The sequence below is a fragment of the Capsicum annuum genome, chromosome 6 (genome assembly GCF_002878395.1).
Source record: "Capsicum annuum cultivar UCD-10X-F1 chromosome 6, UCD10Xv1.1, whole genome shotgun sequence".
Classification (NCBI taxonomy): Eukaryota; Viridiplantae; Streptophyta; class Magnoliopsida; order Solanales; family Solanaceae; genus Capsicum; species Capsicum annuum.
In genome coordinates, this window is record NC_061116.1 from 224663047 (window position 1) to 224671164 (window position 8118).

The 8118-nt window shown below is 36.1% G+C and overlaps 1 long non-coding RNA gene across 1 annotated transcript; it reads right to left on the reverse strand.

The window, feature by feature from the left end:
- Window positions 1-5485: 5485 nt before the first annotated feature.
- On the reverse strand, window positions 5486-6977 carry LOC124899392. Its single transcript, XR_007056849.1, has 2 exons — window positions 6223-6977; window positions 5486-5699 (listed from the first exon to the last, which is right to left on the reverse strand). It is a non-coding gene; the product is annotated as an uncharacterized LOC124899392 (long non-coding RNA).
- Between the last annotated feature and the right edge of the window lie 1141 nt (window positions 6978-8118).

Here is an 8118-nt window from a genome sequence, read left to right on the forward strand (position 1 = left end):
ATACCTCCCGCTCGGTGCTAAAGACTACTCCCGAACTTAGCTCAGATATTTTAAAAGAAAATCCACAACAAATAGTTCAACAATTCATAACGGGAGCCATCATGCTACCCCTTTCATAATCAATCAAAAGTGTGGATTTCTTTTCTCATTCGGTTTCAAGAATCAACTCTTTCATGACCAAAAAAAAGGTCAAATCTTCTTCATTATGCAATTCATTCAAATCTTGAGGTGTTTATAACACTTAACTTCACAAAAATGATAACCTCAAATAGAGTTCCAAAAACTCATATATCAATGTCACCATATAACCTTTCAAAATTTCATACTTTATACCATAAACATAAAAATAATTTCTAACAAATCAAAATTGCAGCTTTATAGGCAACAATATCAACATTCTCATAAAAACATCATAAGTCATAAATTCATATATTCGAATTCGTAGTAAAACATATCAAATTATATTTCTTTGTAAAGAAAATAACTTTGGGCACAAGAATGAAAGAATGTTCTTGTCGAAAAACCCCACATACCTCAAGATTGGAGCCTTGGAATGAACTCTCTACTTCGACACGCTATTCACAGAATTGTTATTTGCTTCTTGTAGTCCTCGGAACAAGGATTTCGAATATCCAACAATCTTTAAAAAGTCACGGTTGAATCACAAGCTCTCTTGGCTTTTCTGTAGAAACCCTAATCTTTGTTCTTGGTCAAATTGGGAGAAAGTGATGTTATTTTGGGGTTTGAGGGATTAAATCCCTTGTTTGAGAAGAGAGGGGTAAAGGAAATTACCAAAGTGCCATTAATGAAATGGATGGAAACTGCAAAAATTGGCCAGGCGCGATTAGCCAGGCGTCGCCTGGCTTAGAGCAGTGCAATCCACCAGGCGCCGCCTGCTGGATCGCCCGCGATAAGCCAGGCGGAGCGGGCTTAATCACCTGCCTTGCCTGGACTTTAGCCCCGCGATAGAGCGGGCGGCGCGAGCAGATCGCCCGTTGCTACTGGAATGCACACCCAAACATGGTCTTAGGCTCGTCTAAAAATTCTGAAACTCACGCGGAACATACTACGACTTTGCCCCATCGCAACGCAACAAAAATATCAAGAAACGAAGGTCGGAAAGGTCACGAATTAATTCAACAAAGATTCATGGCTAGAAAAATGACTAAGTGTTGGAATACTTAATAAAATTTGTAAGTGTTAAACTCAACTTGACTTACTTCGAAGGCCTTAACGATGCGAAAATTTTTTGGGGTCTTATATTATCTCCCCCTTGGGAACATTCGTCCTCGAATGATGGTTGATATGCCAAGAATACAAGGGAAACGAATGGTATACAGCTGAGGTAACCTACGAAACTCATCTCCACTTTGTTCTAAACTCCGGATACAACATAAAATGCATAAACTCATGAAATAACAGTTGAACAATAAGAAATAACAGCTGAACGACTGCAACTTGGAATATAAAAGGGATAATTTAGAGAAGAACGGTACCTTCGTCTTGATCAGAGCTTGCGAAAAATAGGTACGGGTACTTGGATCGCATATCCGCCTCGGCTTCCCAAGTTGCACCCTCAACGGATTGGTTTCGCCACAACACTTTGACCAAGGAAAATTCTTTGCTCCTCAGTCTCCAGACTTGATGGTCTAAAATCTCAACAGGAACCTCCTCAAACAAAAGACTATCTTGTACATCAGAGCTCTCTGAAGGATCTACAACAACACAATCACCAACATGCTTCCTAAGCATGGAAACATGGAAGACAGGATGAACAGCTGACAATTCTGAAGGCAACTCAACATCATAAGCTACTTTACCAACACGGCTAAGAACTTTGTAAGGGGCAACGTAATGGGGACTAAGGCTCATGGGAGAAATCTTCAAATACACCAAGTCATCAACTTCGAACTCAAGGTCCCTTTTCCTTACATCCGCATACGACTTCTGACGACTTTGAGCTATTTTCAACCTTTCTCTCATCAACTTGACTTTTTCCATAGCCTTAAATACCGAATCAGGACCACTCACAACAGCTTCACCCACTTCGAACTAACCTATGGGTGACCTATATTTTCTACTATGCAAGGCGTCAAACGGGGCCATGCCCACACTAAAGTGATAAATATTGTTGTAAGCAAACTCTATCAATGGTAAATGTTCATCCCAACTCTCTTTGAAATCAAGGGAACATGCTCTCAACATATCCTCTAAAGTCCGGATGGTCCTCTCAGCATGACCATCTGTCTGCGTATGAAAAGCAGAACTCAAATGTACTTGGGTACCAAGACCCTTCTGAAATGCCTTCCAAAACTGCGAAGTGAACTGAATACCCCTATCCGAAATTATAGACAAGGGAACTCCATGCAATCTGACTAACTCTCGGATGTACAATCTAGCGTAGTCCTCAGCAGTAGAAGAAATATATACAGGAAAGAAGTGCGCAGACTTAGCTAATCTATCAGCAACAACCTAAATAGAATCATGATGGCATCAGGAAGGAGGTAAACCAGTCACAAAATCCATATTTATCTCTTCCCACTTCCAAGTGGGAATACTAAACTCCTGCATCTTACCACCAGGTCTTTGGTGTTCTACCTTGACCTGTTGGCACATTGCACACTTAGCTACAAATGTTGCTGTATCTGTCTTCATGCCACTCCATCAATAGATTTTCTGCAAGTCGCGGTACATCTCCTGGATAAATAGAATATCGCGCACCGTACGCTTCAGCCATAATCCTCTGCCTTAGATCATCAACATTCGAAACACATAATCTACCATGCAATCTCAACACACCATTTCCCCCTTGGGAGAAAACCTCCACCTTTTGGTCCTTGACTAATTCCTTCAGTCTGACCAAACTAGCATCTAAGTCTTGCTTCTCCTTTACTTCCGAAACCAAGGAGGATCGGAACTACTTTGAACCCCTATACTACCTTCAGCAAAGTCAAACAACCTAACCCCTAGCCTAGCTAGACGATGCACATCACGAGCTAACTCTTTCTTATAATTCTCTACATGAGAAACACTACCCATGGATACCCTGCTAAGGGCGTCTGCCACTACATTGTCCTTGCCCGGATGGTACAACACACTCATATTGTTGTCATTCAACAATTCTAACCACCGCCTCTGCCTAAGATTCAACTCTCTCTGGGTAAATACATACTGCAGACTCTTATGATTAGTAAATACATCAACATGAACACCATACAAGTAGTGTCTCCAGATTTTCAAAGCAAACACAACAACAGCTAACTCGACATCATGGGTTGGGTAATTCTTCTCATGGGTTTTCAACTGCCTAGAAGCATAAGCTATAACTTTACCCCTCTGCATCAATACACAACCTAAACCAACTCTAGAAGCATCACAATATACCACAAAACCATCAACGCCATCAGGCAGAGCCAAAACAGGGGCTGAAGTGAGTCGAGTCTTTAACTCCTGAAAACTCTTCTCACAAGAATCGAACCTCTAGAACTTAACTTTCTTTTGGGTCAACCAGGTCATAGGGGATACTATAGAGGAGAAACCTTCCACAAAACAGCGGTAATAGCCAGCTAGACCCAAGAAACTTCGGATATCAGACGGAGAGATAGGTCTAGGCCAGTTTCTAACTGTTTTTGTCTTTTGGGGATCGACCCTTATACCTTCGGAAGAAATAATATGACCCAAAAAAGCAACTGACCTTAACCAAAACTCACACTTGCTGAATTTGGCAAACAATTAATGATCTCTAAGGGTTTGCATGACAATTCGGAGATGATTTGCATGGTCATTCTCACTACGGGAGTATACTAGAATATCGTCTATAAACACTATGACAAACATATCAAGACATGGTCTGAACACTCGATTCATGAGGTCCATGAAAGCTGCTGGGGCATTAGTTAGCCCAAAGGACATAACAAGAAACTCAAAATGACCATAACGAGTTCGGAAGGCTGTTTTTGGGATATCACACTCCCTAACTCTGAGTTGATGATAGCCGGAGCGAAGATCTATCTTTGAGAAGTAACTTGCACCTTGCAATTGATCAAACAAATCATCTATCCTTGAAAAAGGATACTTATTTTTTACAGTGACTTTGTTAAGCTGGCGATAGTCAATGCACATACGCAAGGAGCCATCTTTCTTCCGCACAAATAGGACAGGTGCACCCCAAGGAGATACGTTAGGCCTTATGAAACCTTTATCTAACAGATCTTTGAGTTGCTCTTTCAACTCCTTAAGCTCTGCGGGTGCCATACGGTAAGGAGGAATAGAAATAGGCTGGGTGTCGGGAAGAAGATCAATCCCGAATTCTATCTCTCTATCGAGAGGTACCCCCGAAAGATCTTCCGGAAAGACATCAGGAAACTCATTAACAACGCTAAATAACTGGGGAGTTTGAGTCTCAGACTTAGTGTCTTTAACTCTGACTAGGTGATAAATACATCCCTTGAAAATAACCTTTTTGTCTTTGAGATATGAAATAAAATGACTCTTAAGGGATACTGAATTTTTGGACCATTCGAAAACAGACCACCAGGAATCTGAAACTTGACTACACGGGTACGGCAGTTTATGGATGCATAGCAAGAGTGAAGCCAGTCCATACCCGGAATAACATCAGAATCTACCATGTCTAACTCTATCAGATCCGCAACCATAACTTTATGAAGAATAGAAACAGGACACTTTTTATACACTTTTCGGGCAACAATCGACTCACCCACTGAGGTAGAAACTAGGATAGGCTCAGAAATATTTTCGGGACTCACTTCAAAATTCACAGCAACCAGAGGTGTCACATATGAAAAACTGGACTCAGGGTCCAACAATGCATAAACATCAAACTGAAATATACAAAGCATACTAGTAACAACTGTCATACCCTATTTTTACCTGAGGTCAAAACGAGCACAACGTTATGGACTCTAAAAGAATGAAACTGTACAGAGTCGCCACCTAATTTTTAAGAAAATAAGGAAACCTTTTTATTTATTAATATGTATGATTTGTATTTTTAGTTTACGAAAAATCAATTGAGATTCTAGGTAAGGGTTCAAGTTATTTCGAAGGGAAGGGGTTAGACATCCTTCAGAATCCACAAGTGTGGTACCCGACTAGACTAAATTTATCAAAGAGGAAGGAGGTATAAATATTAAAATAATATAAAGTTGTATGTGTTAAGTATTAAATAATTCTTTTGAAAAATCTACATATTTAAAATTATGTAAAATGTATATGTATGTTAAATATATAAATAAAATATATTGTTTTGAAACAAAGGTAAAAGATATGTATGAAAATGTATAAATTACATGTGAAAAGAAAAAGTATTTTATGACATGTATGATAAAAAGTGTATCTTGATATGATATGAAGAGAAAAGTATTTACAAAACAAAATATTTTTACTTGATTTAAAATTTACAAAAAACTTAGAGATTTATTTGAAAAAAAAGATCACCATGTTTATGATATCAAAGTATATAAACAAATTAATTAATTTAATTTATTAGTGTAAATATTAACGGTCTAAATTCACATAAACGCGAGATGAAATTGTATAAATAAAAAAAATCTCACCCAACACCCAAAAATAAAGTTCACTATTTTTGTTATTTGTACAAGTGTGAAAATATAAAATACAATATCAAATTTAAGGGCTCTTTTGACTGCAACTCCCGACGAGTATTTCAAAATAACCTGCATAAATATTTGTAAAAAAAATGTTAATAGCAAGTAAAAATAATCAAAATAAATTTAACAAATATATGTGCATATAAGTATTTAAAAATATATTTTTTGTTAAAAAGTGAGCTCATAAAGTCATAGCCACAAAATGATTGCTTAATTAATTGACCGTTCTAACTCATCTTGATACAAAATAATTGCTCAATTAATTGATCGTCCTAAATCGTCTTGCCAAAATATGAATTGTAAAATCTTGTGTTGTTATAAGATTTCATCATCATCTAAAATATTTATTTTATTACATATACGTAATAATCCATCTTTTATTTACGAAGGCCTCAAAATTAATAATAATTTTTTCATTCCCCATGTATGTGTAATATCTATTTTATCAGTCACATATCCAAACATGAGTAAAGGAGATAAAGTTCCACCAAAACCTGTCTCAAACGTGCAAAACACAATAATGGAGTCAAAAATCAAAAGTGATCCCAAAATAAACAAATCAGCCACAACAAGTAAGGATTCAACAAACCAAATTATTGGAGAGATGTGGAAACATGTAAACAAATGCTCCAAAGGGAGTTTGTCCAAAAATTCAAAGCCTCAAGATCGGAGACCACAGAAAGCTGTTAATGGCGTTGCTTCAGTGGTGTTCACCGGAGCAACGCCGGAGAAACGAAATATTGCCCAAGTCCGGCCATGTATGGTAAAGCAGTGACGATGGTAGTGCGTTGGTGGTGTGGTGTTGGAGATCGGCGGGTTGTTGGCGTTTCTTCGCCGCTGGTGGTTCGTCGGATCTGGTGGAGGCAGATCTGGACGTGGGTGGCTGATGGCGGCTGATTTTGTTGGTGTAGCTGGTGGTTTTACGGTGGCGATGGCTGGAAGTTCGATGCTTGGAGATCGGAGAAAGGAGGCCGGCAATGGGTTCGCCAGTGGTGAGTTCTCCGGCGGGTTAGCGGAGAGAGGGAATAAAAAAATATAGTCGTGCCTGTTTTTTGTGTATATCCCAAAATGGAAGTATGTGTTGAGTGAAGGAAAGAAAAAGAAATATGATCTCTGTGTGTGCAAGTTGTATTCACTGCGTATGCATGTTGTTGATGGTAAAAAAAAAATGGAATAAAAATGGAGGTCTGTGAACTGTATCTTGTTCTCCTTTGAAATGGATGATACCGTGGCTATTTATTTTGTGAAAGAAAAAAATATCAAAAATAAAGGTAGTTGTGAAGAAAAATATAAATGTATACATTTGAAAATCATTATGGCAAAAGATGACAAAATATAAAAAATGAAAAAGGCCCGAAATGTCCTTTAACTATCTAAAATGATTTAAAAATATTCTTTAAAATGTTCTTTAACTATTTAAAATAATGTAAAAATATCCTCTTCATCTATCTATAGGGCCTAGTTTGCGCTTTTATTTAATAGATTAAGTCATTGAAGAGCATTCTAAGCTTAATAGATGGAGGACATTTTAACATCATTTTAGATAGTTAGATGAAATTTTAGGCTCTTTTTCATATATACTATATAAGATTTTTATAAAAATTTAATAAAATAAAAAAATTATTTAATTTTTTAAAAAATAAAATTAATTACAAATTGCGACAGACAGCGTTGCTTTTCTAGAATTAATATTTTAAAAAATAAAAATGATAGCGACGTTGTCCGTCGCTTTTAATAAAAATAAACAAAAATAAAAATCAAATTTAAAAATCGACGGATTAAGTGGCTTTTCAAAAAATAATTATTATTATTTGTAAATAAATTACAACGCTATTTTTAAACTAATTATGGATGAAAGGGTGTTTATAATTTTTTTTAATAAATGCGACGGATAGCGTCGTAATTTTAATAAGGTATTTTATAGAAAAGCAATGTTGTCCATCGCAATTTGTAATTATTTTTATTTTTTTTTATTTTTATAAAAAGCGACGAACAACGTCGCTTTTTTTAAAAACTAAATTTTATAATGCGACGTTGTTGCTTTTTAAATTTAATTTTTATTTTTATTTATTTTTATTAAATTTTTATAAAAACTTTATATAGTTTATACAAAAAATGGTCTGAAATATCCTTCAACTATCTAAAATGATACAAAAATGACTTTCATCTACCTATTGGACCTAAAATGTCCTTCAATAACTTAATATGTTAAATAAAAGGGCAAATTAGACCCTATAGGTAGACGGAGAGGACATTTTTGCACCATATTAAATAGTTGAAGGATATTTTAGGCTCAATAAATAAATGGAGAATATTTTTACATCATTTTAAATAATTATTGAGCATTTCAGACACTTTTCCGTATTAAAAATGAAGATTTTCCCTGATTGCTTTTGAAATATGGAGCATTTAATAAATACCTACTTTGTTTGACATGACATAAAGAAAAGAAGACTTTTGCTTTTATTTTTAAAATGTTTGAAAG